Raw genomic sequence first — 5,829 nt, forward strand, 5'->3', positions numbered from 1 at the left:
AGGTATAAATGTAGACCTGAGCATGGAAAAGGTCGGACAATACAGGTTATGGGATGTGGAGCTCCACACATTCTGAACACTACAGTTTCACGCCAGACTTTACTTCTTCCGCAATTCTACCAAATCCAATTGACAGCTAACGAGAATACACTTCCACATGCATAAAATATTACTAGGATTAACTGACAATTCACGGGATGAGGATTAAATAATTACACAAATACAGAGTGACTTCAAATTTATTATGATAAAGTAAAAATCATACATTTCCTACAATGAACAATCTGCCATAAGAATGAGGGACCATTACATCCTTATATAATGAAAAACAGTTTTTCTCAAATAAGATTTATTGTAAGGGATCGGTAACTTCATGGGCAACTGTCCATTACTATTCAAGTACCAAATTGGCTTCCCATTCTTAGCAAAATCAAAGAAAACTGAACAGTCCCACTTCATGAAGCACTTTCTTTTTGCCTAGAACATATGAAAATATACTGAATATAGAGGGGGTGGGAGAGTCTAAATTCACCTGAAGTAGTGAAGTTACTACAAGGGCACTATCCCTTCTATAAAGCAGGATCCGACTTAAAATACATTCACGCTACCACACACTAGTATTTCATGCAAAACAGGTAAAGGGTGAAAATTTTATATTTCAACACTGCATTTTTTCATATTCTTTATGAGAGGAAAACATCTTCATAGTTTGTAAGCCACATTCTAAAATAGCATAAAACATAGAATACTTAAAGAGACAGACTGATTACAAGTTACAAATTAAAAACCAATTCTCTGAGAACACCCTGTTTTGTTCAAGAATCTTCAAACTTACCAATCTTCAATACTGTATTTAAGCATCCTGTTGAATTAATATACCTCTCGTACACAATACAATTCTGTCAGCAATGCAAACGGCCATCTTCAGGTGTCTCAGCTATGTGAAAACTGTTCCACTGTAAAAGTATGTCCACTTACATCACCTGTAATTGCAATATTTCATGACTGAAAATATTGGATGTTACAATCAATAACCCAGTTAGAAGTAGTTAAAACTCCATAAGCTGCAAATTTACATTTAAATTAAAAATTTGTTACAATTTTGTAAATTTGTTTTTACACCTCTACTAGTGCCACTGTCCACTTGTCTAAACAATAAATTTCATTATCTCTCTCTGGATTTGTTACACTGCAGTGGCCTGGGTGTCTGCATTTTATTTTCTGTGCATAAGCCCACTGTATTGGTTATCATTTTCCAACTAGCACATGTGTCGTGTTGTCGTCTTCCCTTGCATGTGGATGTTACGCATAACATACAGTCTAGAGGAAGAACAATAAACACAACAGGCTTGAGCAAAAGAACACGGTTTATACTCCAATTCACGGAAAATTTTCCAGTCTTCTAAGATTTGGAACAAACTTGTTCCCATGTCAATTTAACGCAGTACCAATACTGATTATTTTATATACCTGCATATGACATCATCGACTCCAGAATGCAGGAAAGTTGTCCTTGTGCTTGCTTAAGCACCACACCAAGTGTAAGGGCAGTAGTCAGCTTCATGCACCAGCCATGTCAATGTATACTTTCCAGAGTGTTACGGCTCCCAGAGCACATGCAGACCTCATCATGATTATAAACAAGCCATTATTTTCCATATACATGACTAAGGCCCTTTATTAAAAACACGACAGCTTTCAAATAGGAGTACTTACTCTTCTCCAGACTGCGTCGTCAGGTCCCATGCAGTACCAACTGACTCAACACTGGCCACCTGTGGCCTAACTAGAAGACATGCTGAGCAACAGAAAAACTCAGAGAGCCCCCCTGCCTTTTCAACACCAGCAATTATGATTAGGAATCTCACAAATCACAATAACACCACTTCTGAAACTTCTATTTAAAAAAGGTACGAGGACTTACGTGTGCAAAAAGCCACATCCCAGGAACACACTTCAATTTACCTCTAGTACAAGCGTAAGCTTGCTGTCAGGCCTTTCCTCACCAATTTACAGGAGAAATGTTCAATATGTACATTTCTACCAATCCAGTCCTCTACTGCCTTCAGAATGCAGACTTACACTTGAAATAGAACAAACACAGCACCACTGATGAAGTGATACTGGGACTTGGCTGCTTGCTCAGTGCTCTTCAAAGGGCATCAGTCACTTCTGCAGCATATTGAAAATGACACTGCAGATCTCCAATACACTGTACATGGTGCCAATATTTCTCCTTCCATTTTGCAGACCAAGAGCTGTTTTATCTGTAGATTTGCTAGTCCAAAGCCTGTAGAAAACAAAAAGAAACCTCCTTTTCCCATCCCAACAGGTGTAAACCTGATAATGGAAATCATATTCAGTCAACTGTAATAGATACATAAACATCACTAGTTCTCTACAAGTACAACAAAACACGAAACCTTTCTCAAAGTTTTGAGCTGTATTCAAAACTCCAGTCTCCTGCTACCTGACAGTGCTCACTACTTCCCTGCATAGCAGTGGTTAAGCTAAAGCAACTTCTTCCAGCAGCCAGGAGAAGGAATTCCAGTAGTTCAGATGCCATTCATAGAGCACAACTTACTGATAATGTTCAGAAAGAAATCTGGCTGATGAAGTTTAACCCTTTAAAGCCTAAAGGCGACATATGGAATCACACAAATAAAGTCAAGGGGACGAATGACGACATATGTCGTCGCGCAGTCCACGCGTGCGTCCGGCTTTATAAAATCTAATTTTAAGTTATAAATTCTTGTTCTACTTACATGATTTTTGGACACCAGCTTTATAAGTTGTCTGTCTTCCCACCTGCGTTATCTAACGGAATGTTGCCTTCTTGTGGAATTCTTGGAAACATCCGGAAATGCAGAGTCCGACGTCGCACTTCACGCATTTTGTCCGGACGGTTCTTCGTTTCCCACGCGAAAAGCACACATGACACCTCAATTGCGAAGTAGAGGAAGTCGGCCAGTGATGTGGTTTGGCCTCCTCTAATCGAGATATCTCTGATGAAACGGTAGGGGTTCGACCCCTGGGCTGTTGGGTGCGAGGTGCACCCCTTCCAGCATGTTCCGCCCAAGAGCGAGACAAAATTCTCTGTGTGACAACAGGATGTAACTGTTCAGACCCAGGAGATACCCCTTCCAGCATGTTCCGCACAAGCGCGAGACGAAATTCTCTGTGTGACAACAGGATGTAACTGTTCAGATCCAGGAGATGGAAAAATAGTTTATTTGTCCATTTCCAGGTTCGACGACAGATGCTATAACTGTTTGCCACAGTTTGCCCACAGCTCCACCTGAATAATTATTCACACTCCTCTTGCCATGCTGGTGTGGTGGTCCCCAGGTTGCCGACCAAGATGATGGTTCTTCGTCGAAATCAATTTCTGATTCACTTTCCTCAACGCCACTCTCAGAATTGTCGGTACAACAATCTGATTCGGAGTCATTTATGAGCTGAAATATGTTCCAGTCTTCCAAATGAGACCACGCAATGGTTGGTTCACAACTTCGCAGAATGCTAAGCTTTGACACTGCTTGGCTGTGGTATAAGGATGCTAACCTTGAAAGTTCTTATAATTAACAGCAGCAGAGTGAGAACAGAGAACTCGCTGTGTAGCTATAAGCGATAAAAAACAATCAGGGTTCTTATGAACGAATAGATACTCGCAGACACCTCTGCATACCGAAAGAACGTACATGTATATACACTGACACACGCAGGCCTAAGCCCCGGCTAGCGCACCTGCTGTGTTGCCACTTCAGCAGCATTCATACTTGCAAGAACTGTATGAATTCTTGTAGACATACGACAAATTGAGGAATATTTAAGTTGGAATCAGTATAAAAATTTTTACACATTTTATAAAGTCTGTAAATTACAATATCTGATTCTATATTCTTTCTAGAAAAAAGCAGCGTTTATTTGGTTCGTTTATCACAAAAATTGTATAAATCACAGCAATTTTAGTAAATGATTAGTTTTTATTGCTTTATAATTGCGGGTATTTAAATTAAATCTGTCCCGCAGCCATTACCAGAATTTAAAGGGCTGTCTCTTAAAGGTTAAATCCATATTCTACTATTCAAAACCAGTTCTAAAGCTGAGAGTATAGGAACTGATTGCAATTCTTAGTGATGAACACTACCAAGTATTCCTGTACTCCAAATTTCTTACTCAAATACACCTACTTAATACATTACAAAACGTGCTCCACTGTGTTTTCTGTGATTTCTTGCAGTCACCAAGTACCAACACATCTGCAAAAAAATGTCAAACTACTACACTGTGGTATGAAACAACATCTAGTGACATAGTGCACAATCGTAATGTGAATTTCTTGGTTTCTGTAATAAGATAATCACCATGTGACGATGTTAATATCAAAGTGAAATAATCTTCAAATTTTTAAATAACTGTAATTCCCTACATACAGCATACCATAAAAAAGTTACGCCAACATGAGGACTTTCCAACAACTTGACACAAATCGCCCCTAGAGTAAAATCTCCAAAAGGGGGGGGGGCTGTTTCTCCCTCAATGCCTCACGGTTATAGAAAGGCATTCTCTATCATGCACAAGTTTCATCTCTCTTGCAGAATGGCAGAACTGAAAATAGGCAATATGCAGGCAAAATATCAAGTATTATCATCCAAGTACAGACATCTCACAGTGACCTCGTTTCATGCCGTAATCATCAAAACCACTTCCCTGACTTTTGCCCCTTCCAAATACAACAATTTGCTCAAAACAACTGATTCTATACTGTCTTCCCTAAAACAATCGGCATAAAAGGTCAGGAAATACACAGAGCTGGGGAGATACCCGCACATCATAACATTCCAAAACTACAGACAGAAAGTTCTGTGTCATACATAAGGACTTACGAGTGCTGGCAATTCTTACGGCTCTAAGACATCAAGAGAAGTTTCTCTAATGAACCTCGTGTAGAAACAGATGGCTTCCAGTAGGCGAACAACTTCCAGCATCCAGAGCCTGATCACAGAACACACAACATCCCTTATCAGCAAATGCCACAGATCCTCGAGTAGGATAGAAAAGGTCACAAATCTTCACCGTGGACTGCTGCACACGCCACCACTGCTGAGCTCTAAGAATATAAAACAAAACTTTCCTTCCACACAAACAAGCACTTTGGGAACGTAACAAAACATATTATAAAAACAATTATCTTTGAAGAATCTTAAAAATATGGAGTTCAAGCGTGTCAATGTGTGGAGATAAATATACAGTTCAAAACAAGTAGACAAATGCCCCTGTGACGTGGAACAGAATTTCATTTCANTCTGCTGTTAATCCCTTCCGCCATTCCACTTCCTGTTATCCACAGCAATTCTACAATCCAATCAAGGCTGCAAGGAAAGTTCCATACAAACGCTCTGTTCAGGTTCAAGGGGCTGAACGCCTGTATCCACCAGGAAGCCAATATCTGCATGAACTGAAAAAAAAAAGAAACTATTCTGCCCACATCCCAACTACCCCACAACCAGCAAATCTTGCTCAAGGCAAGCTAGGCGAAGCGCGCGCACACGCCGCTAGAAGCGCATGCACATTCCTAAATATTTATTTTCAAATGTAGTAATTACCAGACAGACTTGAGTAAAACCCTAATAGAGGAATTAAATTGATACTTAAAAGAACAACAGCAAATAAAAATATAATTGTGAGTTATGCCAAAACTTATCCACGATCCAGTAATTTTATTGCAGATTCTGCAGATAGGTATGTTAAAAATATATTGTAAAATTCGATGTACATACCTTTTTTATTGTTACCTGCTTGATGTATATATAGGCTGAAATGAAA

General features: G+C 39.4%; 1 long non-coding RNA gene across 1 annotated transcript; it reads right to left on the reverse strand.

Moving 5' to 3' along the window:
- Positions 1–221: 221 nt before the first annotated feature.
- On the reverse strand, positions 222–2,733 carry LOC117282866. Its single transcript, XR_004513779.1, has 2 exons — positions 1,471–2,733; positions 222–983 (listed from the first exon to the last, which is right to left on the reverse strand). It is a non-coding gene; the product is annotated as an uncharacterized LOC117282866 (long non-coding RNA).
- Between the last annotated feature and the right edge of the window lie 3,096 nt (positions 2,734–5,829).

This window comes from Cryptotermes secundus, unplaced genomic scaffold (assembly GCF_002891405.2).
Source record: "Cryptotermes secundus unplaced genomic scaffold, Csec_1.0 scaffold625, whole genome shotgun sequence".
NCBI classification, from domain to species: Eukaryota; Metazoa; Arthropoda; class Insecta; order Blattodea; family Kalotermitidae; genus Cryptotermes; species Cryptotermes secundus.